At 58.2% G+C, this 19,587-nt stretch overlaps 2 long non-coding RNA genes across 2 annotated transcripts; one reads left to right on the top strand and one right to left on the bottom strand.

Annotated features, from left to right (window-relative positions):
* The first annotated feature begins 501 nt into the window (after nt 1–501).
* Nucleotides 502–6,476, top strand: LOC118674531. The gene is made up of 5 exons (XR_004973659.1): nt 502–637; nt 948–1,783; nt 2,491–2,863; nt 3,233–3,526; nt 5,808–6,476. It is a non-coding gene; the product is annotated as an uncharacterized LOC118674531 (long non-coding RNA).
* Nucleotides 4,138–9,373, bottom strand: LOC118674533. Its single transcript, XR_004973661.1, has 3 exons — nt 9,231–9,373; nt 7,622–7,787; nt 4,138–4,876 (listed from the first exon to the last, which is right to left on the bottom strand). It is a non-coding gene; the product is annotated as an uncharacterized LOC118674533 (long non-coding RNA).
* Between the last annotated feature and the right edge of the window lie 10,214 nt (nt 9,374–19,587).

Below are 19,587 nucleotides of genomic sequence, written 5' to 3'. Positions count from 1 at the left end.
GGGATCGAAAGGTGTTGCCTCTGGAAATGCCAGCGGGGAATGGTAGAGGGATTACCCGAGGTCAGACCGCTCAGGGATGCCGGCGCTGGGGGTTTCCATCAGCCTCAGAAACCCAGGCAGGTGTGGTCCTGGTGCCCCGCCTGGGGATGACTCAGCGGGAAGAGAGCCGCTGGCCTCCAGGACCAACCCTTTCCTGCTCCCGGGGGCATTCCCTGGGCGTCCACACAGCCGGCAGCCTCCCCCTTCAGGCGGATGACCTGAGGTTGGCTCCGGCGGTTCGTGCAGGTGGGGAGCCTGGCCTGCTGACAGGGTGCCCCCGGGGTGGACAGGCGCTTTCCTGCCTCCCCGTTGCCCTGGCATTCCATGGAGCTGCGGTTGGCCAGGGCTCTCCCCAGGGCGGTACCTGCTTGCTTCCCTGCCTGGGATTCCTAATTGCTTCACTGTCAGGGGTGAGGGGAGGCTGCCTTGAAAAGCACACAACAGCCACCACCCCACCGCAAACAGAACCCCGCCCTCAAGCAACCAGGTAGTGCCTGCATACACCCCGAAAGGACGCCGGACCTCGATACTGTATTCACCCGCATCGAGACACGCCGGGGTTTTTCCTCTGCTTCGAAGCCTTGCCAGTTCACATCTGGTCAGCATTTCCCTTTAGGAAACTCTCAAGATTTCCTGAGTAAAGGGAACCAGGGGAGAAGGGGAAATAGAGAAATCCCCTTTTAAGAAACTCCCTTGCTTCATGCAATTGCTCAACCACAACTTCCCTCAGGGGCCAGCCTCCCCAGCCCAGGACGGCCGCTGCCAGGGATGTCCGCTTTGCAGAGTCTGATCTCCATAGCAACCCTGTGAGCCAGTGTGGAGGCGACAGGGGCAGAAAGAGAACGCGGGGGGGACCAGCTATAATGGTAAGAACTACTAACCAGGCTCTGTCTTTATTCCGATGAAAGAAGGCACATTCTCACCTGCCGGGAGGGAGTCGCACCTGGGGCTTGGAAGCTCCCCTGAAGATGCAGGTTTCCATGGGAAGATGGACAGCCTTGTTGCAGAAGCCAGAATCGCCAGCCCTTTGAAGACCCCCAGCCCTTTGCATACCCGCAGGCCTCGCAAATACCTGTAAATGCCCACTTGGCATCCCTCCTCCATGGAACCTTTGTGCTTCTACCCAATAGAAGCAGCAGCTGACGGTGGGGGCCAGAGCAGATGTCTGTGGCTGACCTGCTGCGCCCCCACGCTGCCAGCAGGATTAGAATAAACGCTCAGGTGATTCAACCCTGTTCGCTCCAGTAGTGACAGGCAGCCCGGACCCCCTGGCTGTCCGGTTTCAGAGGGAGTCACTTCCTCCTCCTCCTATTTCCATGGGGGAGATGGGTTTCTGAGGCCTGGTCCCTGCACCGACTGGTCCCATGGTCCCATGGCCTCCCACTCACTTCCCCAGGACCACAGGTGACTTCTCGGCGCTGGGCCTGGCCGGACCCCCTGTCCCCGGCGAGGGCGTGTTCCTCCCCGCTGTCTGCGGTCGCTCTCTGTGTCCGCGGCTGCCTGAGGCCTTTTCACCTCAACCACATCCTCCAGTCCAGCCTGGTCGCCTCAGAGGTGGCATTTCGGTCTCTACCTGTCTGGCACCTGCTTTTGCTTCTCAGTCCTGAAAGCCAGAAGGGCAGGAGAGGGGTTTCTCTGGCCTCCGAAAACTCCAACTCCAGCAGCGGTGGCTACTATTACCACTCCCATGACAACGATGAGGCAACAGGAGCACAGAGAGGTTCTGGAACATTCCACAGAGCTGGTAAGGGCAGCAGTAGGAACAGGCATGTGAATCCAGGCACGTGCGATGCCATGACAACAACCCTTTATGTGCAACCAGCCTGCTTTTCTGCCCTTTCACAAAAGTGAGCAATAGGAGGCAATATGTCCTCGTGACCAGCCCCCTAGCGCTTGGGGCCTGCCGGCCTGCGGACGCTGTCACAGCGGACGGACCTGCCTGGCCGGCGTGGCTCAGTGGTTGAGCATCGACCTATGAACCAGGAGGTCAGGGTTTGATTCCTGGTCAGGGCACAGGCCCCGGTGGCGGGCTCCATCCCCAGGGTGGAGGCGTGCAGGAGGCAGCCGGTCCATGATTCTCTCTCTCTCTCCCTCTCCCTTCCTCTCTGAAATCAATAAAAAAATATATTAAACAAACAAACAAACAAAAAGCAGACGGACTTGCACACGTAATGTTGCTTAATACACCGGCCAATCTGATAAACAGACCCGACGCGTCCCGGCCGGCAGTCCTTAGGATGGTGTGTCTCCCCGGCTTCCTCGTCAACGGCATCGAGGGCTTTAGAGCAAGAAACAGGAATGCAGCTGTGCTCCGGCCGCACACAAGTTTTAGTACATTTGCCAACAGCTCGGTCTCTCCTCTCCCCGGTCACCAGTCCGCGCCGCCGTCCTCTCTCCCTCGGGGGCAGTGGGGTCTCCCCACATTCTCTCCGGCCTCTCTCTCCCTTGCAGGAGCTGCAGCTGCTCTGAGGTCCGAGCAGTTATTACCACGTCAGGACTGAGCCAGAGTCAGCGCCTCGCGGCCAATGTCGCCAGGCCAGCGCTGGCCCGAGGCCCTCCGGGAGCGTCTCCTTAGGCCCAGAACAGAGTCCGAACCCCTTGGGTTGTGGCCTTGCTAGGCCTGTCTCCTGCCTACGCTCTCCACCTCTCTACCCGGCCAGCTTACACGGCTGCCTCGCGTGTTTGCACATGCTGTTCCTCCCTCCTGCTTTCCTTTCACTTCCCTCACTCCTGCTCATCCATCGGATCCCAGTTCAAGAGGGACTGTTCCCAGGAGTCCTTCCCTGGGCTCTCTGATGAGTCAATCCCCTCGTCACAGGCTCAGGTGCGTGTGCGTGGGGGTGGGGGGGGCCCTCTCACTCACAGCACTAGGGCCAGCTTTACATATGCTTGCTTGTGTGACATGATTGATTGTGTCCATCCCAGTTATCATCAGACCGTCAGCCCCTGAGGGCAGTGACCTGAGGCTGGATGGAGCCTGAAGTATTGGGGGGGGGGGTGGTGGTGGGCGGGGGAGGAGTGCCCACCGGGAGGAGGAGCCCCTTCCCGGCACTGTGTTTTATCTTAAGTGCAGTGGGAAGCCTTCCCAGGTTGTTTTAAGCAGCAAGTGCACCGTTTCATTTGTGCTCTGAGATTGCGGGCCTCCAAGATTCATTGTTAGGGTGACTCTTAGCTTCCGCTTCCTTCCTCTTAGGGTACCTGCTCGTGGAGCAGTCCTGTTTGGAACCCAGTGACCAAGCCGAGAGGAAGCCCAGACAGACACGTGGAGGGGAGCCAAGGCCCCCACACCCCGAGCGGACAGCCCCCCGAAGCTCCCAGCTGGTGGCCGGCACCAACCAGCAGCCGTGGAAGGAAGCCGCGGAGGCTCTGCAGCCGGCCCGGCATTCTGGCTGACAACATGTAGAGCACAAGAACCATCTGGTCGACCCACAGGCCCGACGAGAAAATAGTCAACAGTTAATAGTTCATTCAAGCTCCTGAATTTCAGGTGAGCTGTTAGGCAGCAGTAGATAAAAATTCACAACCAGTGGACAGACCCACACAGGAGCCAGGCAGGTGTTTAAAACCGATAATGTTGCTCAGGGGACATGGCTCGTTAATGCTCTGCTCTCGAACGAGACCGTGCCAACAGCTCTGCACCCTCAGGCCTCCTCTCCCCCTCTTCCTCTACCTTCCTGGGCAGGTGGGGAGGCCCTTTCCTGGGAGGCAGAGCAGACAGACCATGCTCTCTGCAGGTGTGCCGGCTCCCCAGGAGAAGGGGACGGAGCTGAGTGTCTGCTCCCAACCTCACCAACCAGACACTCAGTCCTCCTGTCGGAAAGAGGGAGCTAGTCCAGGAGAGATGGGTGGGCGGGTGTCCCTCCACGTGGGAATGTGGAGAACGGAGAGAAAGGGTGTCCCCACAGTGACAAGGACTCGGAAGTGGAGGTGTGTTTGTGCTACTTATTTTTATTTTTTTAAAAAAATATATTTTCATTGATTTCAGAGAGGAAGGGAGAGGGAGAGAGAGAAACATCAATGATGAGAATCATGGATCGGCTGCCTCCTGCATGCCCCCACCTGGGGATCGAGCCCGCAAGCCGGGCATGTGCCCTGACCGGGAATCAAACCGTGACCTCCTGGGTCATAGGTCAACGCTCAACCACTGAGCCGCACCGGCCGGGCTGTTTGCACTGTTAGACAGGCTGGGCAGGGAAGGCGGCTGAGGAGCTGACACCTGAGCAGGGATGGGAGTGGAGCCGGAGCCGTGGAGACATCTGGGGAAGACCTTTTGGGCAGAGCGCGTGTGCGTGTGTTTGCAGAAAAGCAAGGTTGTGCGTGCTCAGAGCTGGGTGAGCCAGGCGAGGAGTCGCGGTCGGAGGAGGGCAGTGGCCCGAGCCTGGGGGCCTCCTGGGCCTGGAAGGACGTGGGCCTTGGCTTTACGTGCGGTGGGACGTCATGAGGAGGTCGTCACTGGCCTTGGCAAGCAGACTCTCCGAGCCACAGGGCTGCCAGGGCTTGAGCGCCCTTGTGGTCAGGTTTCCTGTCTGTGGTGAGCGCGCTGGAGCTGGGGGAGGGGCCGGAGGGCCCATGCGCGTGGGTGAGACGCGGAACTGGTGTGAGATCCCTGAGCTCAGCTGTGTGTGCTGCAACCCGTCTAGCACCTGGCTGGCTAGACGCTGTCACCACAAGATGCTAAACCCACAGAAGCCGGCCGCCGGTGGGATCTCGGGTCTGAGCCAGCGGACTTGCAGGCAACAGGCTTCACTTGAGGGCCTGGGGTAGGCAGGGGGTTCTACGGGCCCTGGCCAGGGTGCGAGGGAGGGCATGGCGACGAAGGTGGGCGCCGATTATCTTTCTGGAAGAGGAAGGGATGGAAGATAAAGTGTCCGTGATGAAAGGTGGAGTGCTGTCACCAGCACAGGGGACAGCAGTCACGCTCCGAGGGGCGGTTAGAAGACGCAGAGACCATGGCAGGACGGGGATCGGATGGAATGGCGGTGGCACTGGAGTGCACCCTATAAATACGCCTCTCTGTTCTGGGTATTGCTCCCCCAAACACCCCTGCCCACTTAGCCCTAAACACAGCAGGGGGTGCTCTGAAGGTACTGATTCGCTGACTCTATGCAAACGCTCACCTAGCCCCACAGACAACCACAGGAAGTAGGCACCACACCCATTTTATAGGTGAGGAAACGGAGACCTAGGGCGGTTAAGTAACTTGTCCGAAGTCCCCTCCACGAGGAAGGGTGGAGCCAGGGCTTGCACGGCAGGCTGAAGACCAGAGGGTGAACTTGAACTCTCTCATAGCCAACCATGTACCAGGCTAGTCCAGCATGAAACTGAAGGTCTCTGTGCCTTCGATTGAACTTAGTTTTAAATCCTACTCCAGAAATCTCTATATATACACACCCCTCAGAGACCCGGCCTCCCCCTCCCCGCCCCCCCCCCCTAATCAGCAACCCCCGAGGCAGCAGAAGACAATAGCCCGGGCCTGACTAATGGTCACATGGTCCGACCTCTGCAGGCTTAAGAGAACATTAAAAGATATACGAGAGGAAGGGAGAGGGAGAGAGGGAGACAGGGAGAGGGAGAGATAGAAACATCAACAATGAGAGAGAATCATGGATCGGCTGACTCCTGTGGGGATCCCAGTAGGGGATCCATCCTGCAACCTGGGCCTGGGCCCTGACGGGGAATCCAACTGTGACCTCCTGATTCATAGGTCAATGCTCAACCATTGAGCCACACCGGCTGGGACTAAAGAGGACATTTTGATATAAATTAAGTTCCAGCTCCTGAGCCCTAAGCTGGAATGACACCCTCTGGCTACTTTCCTGAGAGAGAGGACAGACAGATGCCGGAGCAGACCTCAGACCCGAAGAAACGGTTCCTTACCCTCCTCTCCACTCCAAGCAGTGAGCTCCCAGCACCTCCCCACCCCGAACCCGGTGCCCTGTGGCTGCCCCTCTATGATCGGTAACCAGGTGCCATCAGGGAGTCGGGTTTCTCAGAGCATACGCCCTCCACCTCCGCGTGGGCCCATTGCACATTCAACTGGTTTTAAAATGTCCGGTCTGCAAACCCTGCCGGCTCGCTTCTTTGGGCCAGTGCGTGCGGGCATCTTTGGGCCAGTGCGTACGGGCAGACGCAGGAAAAGGCCTCGGGCTTCCGGTAACAGCGGCTCCCCGGGACCAGCCACTGGCTCCTCTGGACCTGAAGATCTGTAGGACAAGGGGGCGCAAACGGCCCCCCACGTCCCAGGGTCGCGGGGCACAGACAGGGAAAGTCTGCCTCCCCCTGTTAGAAAACGCCTTTGGGCCTGGGGTGGGCATGACTCAGTGGTTGAGCGTCCACCTATGAACCCGGAGGCCGAGGTTCCATTCCCGGTCAGGGCACAGGCCCGGGTGGTGGGCTCCATCCCCAGTGGGGGGCGTGCAGGAGGCAGCCCATCCATGCATCCCTCTCATCATTGATGTTTTTCTCTCTCTCTCCCTTCCTCTCTGAAATCAATAAAAATATATTAAAAAACAAAACAATACTAAGCTCGGACAAACCTCCTTAATAACAGGCTCGCTGAGGCTTGGTCTGAACCGGGCTGCTTCCCCCTTCTGTCTCCATTCTCCGCCCCGCCCCGCGACCCCGCCCACCACGCGGCCCCGCCCACCCCGTTTACGCCCCGCCCACTGTCGGGAACGCCCCGCCCACTCAGGGCACGCCCCGCCCCTGTGGCTGCCTCCCAGGCTGGCTGTGAGCAGGGGGCAGAGGCAACCAGAGGCCCCGCAGGAGGTGGGGGGTCCGCCCGCCGCTGCCGGGAGTTCCTCTCCGGGGTGGGGGGAGGGGGGGGGGAGGCGGGTGCCGGGGAGCCCAGCCTCCGCCCTTCGCCTCAGCTTCCCGGAGGAAAGAACTCACTGGCTCTTTCCGGAGGTGTGGTCGCTGCAGCCCCGGAGCGCCAGCGCCAGCCCGGGCCCCTTTGTTCTGCTCGGGGTGAGAGCGCAGCCGCCCGCCCTCTCCCGGCACCGCCTCTGGGCGACCCGCCTTCCGAATTCCTGGGGGAGGGGTTGTCCTGGATCCCAGTTCCCCCAAAGGGTGGAAAACTCACCGCCCAGGACATGGCAGATGCTTTTCCTCGGAAAACAGCCAGACTTGCTTTTTTTAAATTACAAAGTTCTTTTTTTTTTTAAAATATGTATTTTATTGATTTCAGAGAGGAAGGGAGAGGGAGATAGAAATATCAGTGATGAGAGAGAACCATGGATCAGCTGCCTCCTGCACGCCCCCCACTGGGGATCGAGCCCACAACTCCGCCCGTGCCCTGACCAGGAATAAAACCGTGACCTCCTGGTTCATACGTTGACGCTCACTCACTGAGCCACGCCGGCCGGGCCAGACTTTTGTTATATATTTATTTTTACAGTCCTGTGTTTTGATTTAAAAATGAAAACAAAAAACCAGAAGCAGGGCCTCCCGTTATTGTAGCACTGAAATGGTCCCCTTTTGATTATTTTTACCTTGAAAAAGTGTTAGGAAGTAGAACTGAATTGAGTAAATGTGAAGATACAATTGACCCGATTTGTCAGTCCATGAACTGGACGGCACTCACCACAAGTCGAGGGCTGCTCACGGGGCTGCACCACACAGGACGGTGTCCCAGGCCGCTAGCGGGTGGGCAGGGAGGACTCAGCAAAAGGCAGGGAAGGTTGTTTTAGCCCTGAGGGGGGGGGCGGAAGGACGGCCTCACTAGTGCTAACCAGGAGCTTCCAGGTGGTCTGAAGAGAGAGGTGGAGGTTACAACATGCTGGGTTTGCAAGTGACTGGGGGCAAATGACTCCATTGTGGAGGAATTCTCCCTTCCTTCCTTCCTTCCTTCCTTCCTTCCTTCCTTCCTTCCTTCCTTCCTTCCTTCCTTCCTTCCTTCCTCCTTTTCTCTTTTCAACAAAAGTGGGCTGGTTTTCAGAAAAATATCAGCCTGCCTGTGTGGCTCAGTTGGTTGGAGAGTCCTCCCGTGCACCAAAAGGTCGCAGGTTCGATTCCCAGTCAGGGAGCATACCCCAGATTTCAGGATTGATCCCTGCTTTGTGGTGTGCAGGAGGCAGCTGATCAATGTTTCTCTCTCTCTCTCTGTCTCTCTCCCTCATCTATATATATAAAAGCATAAGTGACCAGAACAACTGACCGCTATGATGCACACTGACCACCAGGGGGCAGACGCTCAACACAGGAGCTGCTCCCAGCCCCCGATTGCTGATGGGGCCGGCTGGCTAAACTCCTGGTCCCTTCCCCCAGCCGGCAGGTCCCGATCACCTGATTGGGGCTGGGCCCTGGGCTGGGACAGGGGACTGGGGGTGGGTCGCCGCGGACGCGGGTGGCAAGGGAAGGAGGAGGCAGGGAGGCGGGGAACCTGATGGGCCCTGATCGCCAGCCAGGTGTAGGGACCCCACCTGTTCACGAATTTCATGCACCGGGCCTCTAGTATATATATTAGAGGCTCAGCACACAAAATTGTGTGCAGTAGGGTCCCTAGGCCTAGCCTGTGATCACAGCCATCTTCCGCCGGTTTGCCAGTCCCCAGTCCTGCCCCGACACCGACATCCACCCTGGTTCCCCGTGGTTCCCGGATAGCCATCCAGCAATGGAGCCTGCGGCCGGGGGAGGGACCAAAAGGTCTGCCTTGCGCCCACTTGTCAGTCCCCAGTCCCACCCCACCGCCACCCACCCCAGTTCTCCATGGTTCCCCGTGGGCCATCCAGTGATCTCGATTGCGATCTGAGCCTGCCAGCCGGGGGGAGGGACTGAGAGGTGGTCAATGCACCTCATAGCGACTGGTCGATCGGTCGTTCTGGTCCTTACGCCGTTATGGTCGCTGGCCTTTTATTATGTAAAAAACTCCAGGGTCGGGATACTCCCTTGGTTGGCTGGGCACCCCGTACATTGTCCCTTAGGCAGGGACGTGCCCACAGCGCGCATCTTTGGGAAGGGCCGTCCTGGGTCTGAGGGCGCCTCCAGGTGGGCGGAGGACCCGGCAGGTCAGGGGTCCGGGCTCTGCCCTTCCCCGTGGGTGCCTGGGTGGGGGTGCCCCATTCTGCCAGAAGAGGTTCAGCCTTCCCAGCTGACTACCTCCTGTCCGCCGCCAGCTCTGGAGCCCAGCCCAGGAGGCAGGCGGAGTGTAATGGCAGACGATTCCCGTGTCACACGCGCACCTATTCCCTTACCAAATATTGATCGTACTTCTCGCGCACCGGACACCTCCTCTCTCTAGGAAAGTCTGCTCCTCTGGGGTTCCCGTCTCGGCCACCGAGGTCGGGGCGCCACCTGCTGTCCCTGGGGCGTCAGTGCAGCCTCCGGAGCCGGTGGGATCCCCATCCGGCCCCCGCCCCCCCGCCCCCCAGGGACAGTGAAGTCCCCGGGAAATCCGGGACGCAGATCTCTCGGGAGCAGATGGCCAGGCCACGCGCGGAGGCCAAGTGCGCGCATCTGTGTGATCGGCAGAAAGGCCTCCCACGGAGGGCGGGGCCTCGGAGGGAACCGGGAAAAAGCGGGCAAGTTGTTGCAGCTGCTCGTAGCCGCGCTTTTCTCGGACGTACGGGCTCCCCACGGGCGGCTCCAGGCAACCCGGGGCGCCGGGTCCGCTCCCCCCACGTCGCGGGGGTGCAGGGCGGCGGGAGCTCAGTACACGGCCTATGAGGTGAAGCACCCGCGCCCTCTTTCTGCTGTTTGAAGGGGAGGACGCTGGTGCCCAAGGTTCGTGCAGGCAGCACCCCCCCGTCCACCGCCCCTCGCTCCCACGCGTGGGGGGCGGCTCCCCCGAGCGCTCTTTCTCCGCAGCCTCGTGCTGAGGCCGGTTCGGTGTGCCCCGCGGGCGCCTGCGCCCCGACACTGCCACCTGCTGGAACGGGGAACAGATAGCGCCAAGCCCGCTTAGGTTTTGCAGCAGGAGGCCGCTGGGGGGGGGGGGGGGGCAGAGCGGGGGTGTGTTCCTGGGACCCGCCCTCCAGGCCTTAGTTGGTGTCTAGCTTTGGTCTTTCTGAGCTACAGGCAGGGCGGTGCGGGTCAAATAGGAGTGCGCAGGTCCCACCCCAGCAGATCTGTGCATGGGTTTGGGGTGGGCCCTGGGCATGTGCGCGCGCGCGCGCGCGCGCGTGTGTGTGTGTGTGTGTGTGTGTGAGAGAGAGAGAGAGAGAGAGAGAGAGAGGAAGAGGAAGAGAGAGAAACATGGATGATCAGCTGCCTCCTGCACGTTCCCACTGGGGATCAAGCCCGCATCCCGGGCATGTGTCCTGACCTGGAATAGAACCAGCGACCTCGGTGCTCAACCAACCAGCCGCACAGGCCGGGTAGGCAGGCGTGTTTCTAACAGGCACCCTGAGTCTGGTCCTCCAAAGGTTGCAGGCCACTGCACTGGCATCAGAGGACTCCTTGGTCTAGCCTTCTTCCTGCAGCGAAGAAGTCATAGTCCTTGTGCACTGTGAATTTGGGGCTAGTCTGTCTCTCCCCCCCGACCCCCCACCCTTACCCCCCTCCTTCCTCTCTAAACATCAATGAGGACATCCTCGGGGACAGATTTAAAAAATGTCCGAGAAGCCCTGCTTCCAATGACCCTTCTCCCTCAGACGCTCAGGCCCGTTCCCCTCCCGGCCATGGTGTGTGGGGCAGGGGCCGCCCACCCAGTTTACCAGCCCCTTCGCCTGTTCTGAGGCCTGGGGCCCCCCAGGTTTGGAGACACAGAAGAGGCAGCGGAGACGAGGAGCGAGGCAGCTTCTGCCCTTGTGAGGTGACGGGGAGGACGCTGCCCCCCCTGCAGCACCCAGACGGGCTTTGCCGGCTCTTTCTGGGTCCACCGTCCATCCTGGCCCCTCCTGAGGGTTTTGAGAAGTGAAGCTTTAGTGACTCAGGCAGGAAGGGCGGCCAGACACGAGGGTGCCACCCTGTGGCGGGAGCGGGCATCCCGCCCAGACGCAGCTGTAAGCGCGAGGCGGGAGAGGGACCCGCAGGCGGGAGAGGGAAGGGCGGCTGTGATGGGCAGCAGGAGCTGAGTCTTATGGAGCCTTCTTATCTGCCGGATGCAGGCCCAGCCCTGCCCACGGGCTCGTTTATTTAAAACACACAAGTGTGGAGGAGGTGCCCTTGCCATCCCCGCACCCCAGGGCTGGGGGACAGAGAGAGAGGAGCCGGGGTCCCTGGGCAGTGAGGCTCCTGCTAGCCCCCAGTCTAACAGTCTTGATGTATTTCCGCAGCGGCAAGAGGAGCCCTTTCTGGGGCAGACCCCCCACTTTCAGGCTATTTTAATTTTATTTTTAAAATATTTGTATTATTGATTTCAGAGAGGAAGGGAGAGGGAGACAGCAACACCAATGATTATTGATCAGCTGCCTCCTGTATGCCCCCTACTGGGGAGCCCACAACCCGGGCATGTGCCCTGACCGGGAATCGAATCGTGACCTCCTGGTTCATAGGTCGATGTTCAACCACTGAGCCACACCAGCTGGTCTTAAATGACCTCTTTTAAAGGGACTTAAAAGGCAGAAACAGAAGCTGAGGCATCAGAAGGCAGTGACCGCAGGAGCAGCGGGTGGCTCGGGGCTTGAGGCAGCAAGTTAAGGCGGGGAGGCTGTAGGGACCCAGAGTCTTGGAGGCGGCCCGGAAGCTGGCGCCGGCTCATCTGGGCGGGTGGGCGGAGGCGGCCAGGTAATTCCCGGCGAAGCTGGATGAGCCGGAAAACGGGACCCACGGGTGCTGCTGGGTGAAGGGCCATCGCTGGGGACGCCAACAGGAAGCAGCGCCAGGTAGGAGCGAGCCTCTCTCTCTCCCCCAGTTCCTGGTCCCCCTTCAGTGCTTCCATCAGCAGCACCTGGCAGGAAGCCAGCGGGCGAGGGGGATGTGGGTTTGCCCATCTCAGCCCCCGGGCGCCCAGGAGAGTGTGGGGCGCGGCTCTGTTGCTGAGAACAGTAGCGTAATAAGCTGAATACTGGAGGCCATGGTGTCCTAGGCCGTGATCAGGGCGCCGAAGGACAGCCCCACCTTTAGTGGGGTCCCCCTTAAGACCAGGGGTCCCCTAAAGCATTGCCTGGAACCCAAGGACAAGAGCGTAGGAGGGACCCCTTGCGATTTTGTTTCCTTCCTCTCTCCTCCGTGGCCTTCGCCCCCTGCCTCCTGCTCCCAACACTGGCCAAATCGGGCCCACTGTGTTTTTTAAATAAAGTTTTATTGGGACACCCCACTCCCCGTCCCACCCCTGGAGGAAGCTGGAGCTTGTGGCTAGCACACTTTCTCTCTCTCTCTCTCTTTTATTTTTAAAATTTGATTTCAGAGAGGAAGGGAGAGGGAGAGTGAGAACATCCGTGATGAGAGAGAATCATGGGTCGGCTGCCTCCTGCACGCCCACCCCCAGCTGGGGATGAAGCCTGTAACCCCGGGCAGGTGCCCTGACCGGGAATTGAACCCCGACCTCCTGGTTCATAGGTCAATGCTCAATCACTGAGCCACGCCGGCCAGGCACTCTCTCTCTTTTGAGAAACTATCAAAAACCATTTGCAAAATAACTGTGATTCTGTGATTGCTTTAAAATGGGGGGTGGGGGGCGGGGGGAGAAGCAGCACATTTTGCAATCACAGCGGGTGACTGCCCGGCTCGTTCAGTTCACGGCGAGTGCACGTGTTTGCCGAGGCCCCTGGAATGCGTTTTCTGGGGGTCCTGTCACCAAAGCTCAGGCGCACGGGCGGGGGGGCCCCGTGGAGCTGGGACGTCTCCCAGAAGGGAGGGTCTTTCTCCATGTGAATCCGGAGTCGTGTGCTGATGGGCTCATGGTAAAGTCCCCTTCCCCATGCAGTCCGTGCGTGGTGGTGTGGGGAGATGGGATCGGCTCCGTTCGGATCGTTGGCAAATGGGATAGAGACGGAAGGGACCAATTTTCATCACGACAGACACTTGTCAGCGCCAGACCGTTACCGAGGGCAAGTCATTTGCGCGCTGTCGTGAGGAGGCGGCTGCCGGCTGCCGGGTGTTGCAGGCAGACACGCCTGCAGGGGGGTGGGGGGGTGGGATGCTATCCTGTAGGGGGGGGCGGGGGGGGGAGAAATGCCACTGTAGGTGTGACAGGGCGGAGCCCCGGCGGGAGGGAGCGGGCTCCTGTCCCCAAGGGAAGATCCGCTCAGCGATGTGCATGTGCCCAAAGGATTTACTCTCCTGCCAACGGGGCGCTCTGCCTGTTCCTGTTCACACACAAAACCGGGTTGTCTTAAAAAATATATATGTTTTTATTGATTTCAGAGAGGAAGGCAGAGGGGGAAAGAGATAGAAACAGCAATGATGAGAGAGAATCATGGACCGGCTGCCTCCTGCACGCCCCCCCACTGGGGATGGAGCCTGTAACCCGGGCCTGTGCCCTGACCGGGAATCGAACCAGTGGCCTCTTGGTTTATAGGTCGACGCTCAACCACTGAGCCACGCCGGCTGGGATGTTGTGTCTTCATGCAGTAATGATCATCTCTGGATCTGAGAGACGATGTTACCGTTCGAAAGGGCTCAAGGCTGGGTTTAAAGCGTCCATGGAATGGAGGGGGAGGGTGTTGGAGGGTGCAGTCCCAGGAACTGCAGCGGGAATTGGTGGACTTCGGCCCAGGGGCCAAGTCCGGCCCACTGTGTTTCTTAAAAAAAGTTTTATTGGGCCCTAACTGGTTTGACTCAGTGGCTAGAGCATCGGCCTGTGGACTGAAGAGTCCCAGGTTCGATTCCAGTCAAGGGCATGTACCTGGGTTGCGGGCACATCCCCAGTAGGGGGTGTGCAGGAGGCAGCTGATCGACGCTTCTCTCTCATCGATGTTTCTAACTCTCTATCCCTCTCCCTTCCTCTCTGTAAAAAATCAATAAAATATATTAAAAAAAAGTTTTATTGGGCCACACCCACTCCTCTCGGCTCACGCCTGTGGCTGCTCCGGCCACGCTGGCAGGTTGAGTAGTTGGACTCCGTGGCTTGCACAGCCTGAAATATTTACAACCTGGCTCTTTGCAGAAACGGATTGCTGACCCCTGGAGGGTGGGGACAGCGCAGTCACCTGCGTAGAGTCAGGGGAGGGGCTGCGGTATCTGGGCTCCTCTTAAAGTCTATTGTTATTGATTTCAGAGAGGAAGGGAGAGGGAGAAACATCCATGATGAGAGAGAACCATGGACCGGCTGCCTCCTGCACGCCCCCCACTGAGGCTCGAGTCCACAACCCGGGCCGGTGCCCTGACCGGGAATCGAACCGAGACCTCCTGGTTCCTGGGTGGACGCTCACCCGCTGAGCCACAGGGTGTGGGCCGTACCGTGAGATCTTATGAAATAGATGAATGGTTAGGCTGGGTAGACATGGTTATACTGAATGTTCGCGTTTATATGCCAGAGGAGGGGGAGATTTCGAGTGGTTGTTGTCAGCGAAGGCGCTGGAACAGCTGGGAGGGGCTTGAAGGTAGAGTTTCAGAGGAGATGTTTCCCTGACTCTCCGACAAAGCCCGCCCTTGACTCTCGCTGGCTGAGCTGTTTATGTTCCTTTCCCGAGAAATAGAACATTCTTCTCCCGCTACTCTATGTGGAAGCCTCTGTTTTGACATAAAACCAAGAAACATCTCCACTTCTTACACTTTAGTTTCCCCGCTTCTCAAAAAAATAGATAAATAAATAAAATGATTCAATTAAATATCACCGGAGGGAGGGCTCCTTCCAGGCGGAGCCCTTTGAACACTGTTCTTCGAATTTAGAAAAGCATGTTGCACGCCCCCCGCTGGGGATGGAGCCCACAACCGGGCCTGTGCCCTGAGCGGGAATCGAACCGTGACCCCCTGGCTCCTAGGCCGATGCTCAGCCCCTGAGCCGCACCGGCCGGGCTTGGCTTTTTCACATTCACCCCGGTGACCGGGACATGGATTCTCTTCCGTGTAGAATTGTCATGGCCAAGTGTCTGTCCGTTCCAGACTTGCTGCCCCAGGTGTCGGGGGCCGGCTCAGTGGGTCACGGCTTCTCCTTCGGGAAGAAGCCACTCGAAGGGGTGGGTGCTCCTCTCTGATGCTCACGCGGGAACTCGCTACAGGGGTCCGCGTGGGGACCTCTGAGCGGGAACGTGCCGTGGGCGTTGGGATCAGAGTGGCTGGTGCACCAGGGAGGGGCCTGGGCTGCCGACCTCCCCACGTGCCAAAGGAGCAGCCTTGGGCCCTCACACCGGGCCCAGCAGTTCCTCCATTCAGCCTCAGTTTTGCAAATGCAAACGCAGCTCCAATGCTATGGGGTGGGGTTAGGGGTGGGAGGGTAAGGGGGACCCAGTCCTTTGCTCCTCACAGAGCTGCTCCCGCTCAGCGTGGGTCTCCCTGTGGAAATGCTCCTAGTGGGAACCTGTGCGCCTTCCGCTCTCCCTGTACCCACGGCCGGCTCCGGTTCTAGTTGCTACCAGCAGGGGTCCCCATCTCCCTTTTGCAATTTTTGTAATTTCTGGCTGCCGGTACCTTCCCAGGCCGAAGGGTATTTTTCCTTTTCCTGTTCATGGCATTAATCCTGAGGTCAGAGCCGCGGCGGCGAGCAGTAATAGTTTAACCTTTCACTCTGGGCGCCGAGAGGTAATGGATCATTTGTGGTCTCCTTTCCAGGACCTGGGAACCGCGGTGCGCTCCAGGCGCCGGGAGACGGGCGAGCCTGGGCTTCAGTGACTGACGTGCTGGAGAGAGAGCGAGGCTCGGGTCTGACGGCCGTGTCTTATGAACTCCGTCCCGCTCATCTTCACTGAAAAGCCAACACAGGTCTGTTTCCCACAGAGTGATTTGTTACTTAACATCTTACACCCACAGTCGGACCCTGGGAGGGTAACTTCCCTTCGAGGGCACATTAGTGTCCGTTGGTGAAAAGCCGTGAGGCTTTCTGCATCGGGCGTGAAGGAGGGATGAACACTGAGCCCTGACCCGAACGGAGGCCGGGAAGTACGTCCCGCACAGGCCCGCCGACTGCCCCCCCATCGGCTCGTTGCTCTAGGTCGGGACAGCGAGGCGAACGTTCCATGCGTTTTGGTCTAAGCCAGTGGTCGGCAAACTCTTTAGTCAACAGAGCCAAATGTCAACAGTACAACGATTGAAATTTCTTTTGGGAGCCAAATTTTTTAAACTTAAACTATATCGGTGGGTACATTGTTATTAACTCAATTAGGGTACTCCTAAGGTTTAGGAAGAGCCACACTCAAAGGGCCAAAGAGCCGCATGTGGCTCGCGAGCCGCAGTTTGCCGACCACGGGTAAGCATCAAGGACCACCTCTGGCGGATTGACAGTCCCCGTGACTGTGGATGGAAGGCCCGCTCTGTGGCAGGCACACTGTTCACCACCGACATCCCCTAATCTTCACACCCACGGGAAGCAGGGTCACTAGATTAAACACAAATGTTCTATTGACTTCAGAGAAGAAGGGAGAGAGAGAGAGAGAGAGAGAGAGAGACGTCAATGATGAGAGAGAATCATCGACCAGCTGCCTCCTGCACGCCCCCCACTGGGGATGGAGCCTACGACCTGGGCATGTGCCCTGAGCGGGAATCAAACCCTGACCTCCTGGTTCATAGGTCGGTGCTCAACCACGGAGCCACACCCTCTGGGCTGCAGTAGCATCTTGCCATTGGGTGGCATGAGGGTTTGGCAGCGTTTTGAGAGGGGCTTTGAGAGGGAGTGTCTGATCCCAGTCCTGGAATTCACACTGACCTTGGATTCCCAGTTGATGACATTCACACAGCAGCCAGTTGCCACATAGTCTATAGCAGCTGGGTTTAACCACTGCTGTGATCCTGGACTTCCACCTTTCTTTGTTTACCAGACTGATGTCCATTTATCTGTCAGCCGTCTATATGGGTATCTATACGTATGTATGTATCTATCATCTATCTATTTATCTATCTATCTATCTATCTATCTATCTATCTATCATCTATATCATCTATCTATCTATCTATCTATGTATCATCTATCTATCTATCTATCTATCTATCTATCTATCTATCTATCTATCATCTATATCATCTATCTATCTATCTATCTATCTATCTATCTATGTATCATCTATCTATCTATCTATCTATCTATCTATCTATCTATCATCTAAATCATCTATCTATCTATCTGTCTGTCATCTATCTTTTGAGTGATATTTAATTCTTACCAAAACCAAAATCTGTTTTCACTATCTTTTTTTTTTTTAAATATACCGTTATTGATTTCAGAGAAGAAGGGAGAGGGAGATAGAAACATCAATAATGAGAGAGAATCATTGATTGGCTGCCTCCTGCATGTCCCCCACTGGGGATCAAGCTGGCAACGCAGGCATGTGCCCTGACCGGAATCGAACCTGGGACCCCTCAGTCCGCAGGCTGACGCTCTATCCACTGAGCCACACCAGCCAGGGCTGTCTTCACCATACAAGAGCATGTCCCAGCCCGTGCGTGGAGATACGAGCCCGTGTTCTGGAGTTGGGTCGGTGGAGTTCACATCTGAGCCCTGCTTCCCATGCGCTGTGCGGTCTTGGGCAAGTGAGCTGGCGGCCCCGTTCTCCGGTTCCTCAGGCTGTGAATGGGTGGCACGGCGTGGGCACCCATGGGGACCAGCTGCACGGGAAGCCTTCGGGCAGCACCTGTCCGTTCCCAGGTTCACAGACGTCGCTGGCCAGGATGTCTGTCGGTCTGCGGTCTGAAGGGGCGCCATGAGGCGTCACCCAGGGGAGCCTGGGCCAGGGCAGAGCCCCCACATGGAGGGCTGTGCACCCTCAGCTGAGGGTGCTCCGGTCAGATGAGCTGTTAGGTGGTGCCTGCGTGTGCCTGTGGCCCCGAGGCAGAGTGACTGCCCAGAGGAGGTGATGTTTAGGATGAGCTATGAGGGTTCAAGGTGGGGAAGGGTGTCCCGGAAGAGGAAACACCACGTGCAAACCTCCTAGGTCATGACCGTGACCTGGTGGGGAGGGGTTACCACCAGGGATTTGGAGCTGCCCTTCCAGGCCACGCACAGGCCCTCTGGACCCCGTGGAAGAGCATCCTGACCCCCGTCCTCTGTGCGGAGAGGGTCTCTAGGGGAAACCTCTCTGTGCTCGCCCTTCCTCGCTGTCTCTCTCCTTAAAGAAGAAAAGACTTTTCTCTCCAACACTCAAACTAGATGAGCATGCCCGGCTGGCGTGGCTCAGTGGTTGAGAATCGACCTATGAACCCGGAGGTCACAGTTCCCCCTTCAGGGCACAGGCCCGGGTTATGGGCTCCATCCCCAGTGTGGGGCGTGCAGGAGGCAGCTGGTCCATGATTCTCTCTCATCATTGATGCTTCTATCTCTCTCTCCCTCTCCCTTCCTCTCTGAAACCAATAAAAATATAGTAAAAAAAGAAAGCAGCCTGTTACGAGGGGGAGGGAAGTCCAGAACGGAGAGGAGACAAGGGCAGCCGTTAGGACCCAGGCACCCCCTTGCCCACCTGCTGGGAGTGTTGGTGCCCGGCCGCCTCCGTGAGAGAGCTGCCTTCCCCAGGTCCTGTCTCCTCCCAGGGGCAGCCTGCACCCGATGGCCAGCAGCGCCAATGTTCAGAGCCCCGGCCCCTGGGCTCAGGGTGGCACAGCTCTAGGGGCCACCCCGCTCCAGGGCTCCCGCGGGGTCAGCTGAGGGCTTGGTGTGAGTGTATCTCAGCGTAGCTTCTCCCTCCACTGGGTCCTGTTCCTGGCACCCCCACCCCAGCCCTGCAAGTGCTGGTTCCGAGAGCGGCCCCTGGGAACTTTCTGCAAACAGGTCCCCACCTCAGTCCGTTTCCTGGAGAACCGAGCCCCACACAGTGAGGGGTGATGGGAGAGGCTTAGAGGCGGGGAGCTTCCGGGAGAGGCCTCGCTGGCGGGTCTATAGAGCTCAGTCCTGAATGGTGTGTGTGTGTGTGTGTGGGTGTGGTGGCAGCTTTGAGGGTGCCCTTGGGGAAAGTAGCTTAGGAATAGGGGGCGGTGAGGACAAAGTCTGTCAGATGGGAACAATCTTGGTGAAGTCAAGGCGCAGAAGGAAGGCCTGTGCGGCTCAAGCGGGTGGGGGTGGGGGGTGGAGGAGGAACGCGGGATAAAACGAGAGAACCGGGACAGGGCCAGGCCTTGCAGGGCCTTACGGGCTGCGGTGAGGAGTTGGGGCTTATTTTAAGGGTGATGAGAAGTCATGGGGAGGGGATCAAGCAGAGGAATAAAAAGGATCCAATTTACATTTTGAAAAGATCATTCCGAGGACCCGTGAATTCAATTTCCCCGGGAAGACAAGACTAACCGACACGGAAAATCAGAGAATGACCTCAAAGCAGTGGGATTCCGTGTCGAGAAAGGGCATGCATCGGGCCCTTTGACATGCGTGTATCTCGGGACATGGGCTTGTCACTCAAGAATAATAACAGCGAACCCCTGTCTTACGCCAGGCACTGTGCTAGGCTCGGGGCCCAGCAAACAACCCAGCTAAACCTCAGGGAACTCCCGTTCACGGTGAGAGCTTTGATAACGAGCTCCCCTGGGTGGCGGGGGTTTAGAGCAAGCCCTTGGGAACGACGCTAAAGGGAAAGAGGTCATGGAAAAGATGGG

Source organism: Myotis myotis, unplaced genomic scaffold (genome assembly GCF_014108235.1).
Source record: "Myotis myotis isolate mMyoMyo1 unplaced genomic scaffold, mMyoMyo1.p scaffold_m19_p_19, whole genome shotgun sequence".
Classification (NCBI taxonomy): Eukaryota; Metazoa; Chordata; class Mammalia; order Chiroptera; family Vespertilionidae; genus Myotis; species Myotis myotis.
Note: the sequence above shows the minus strand (reverse complement) of the source record. Positions and strands in the feature narration are given on the sequence as shown.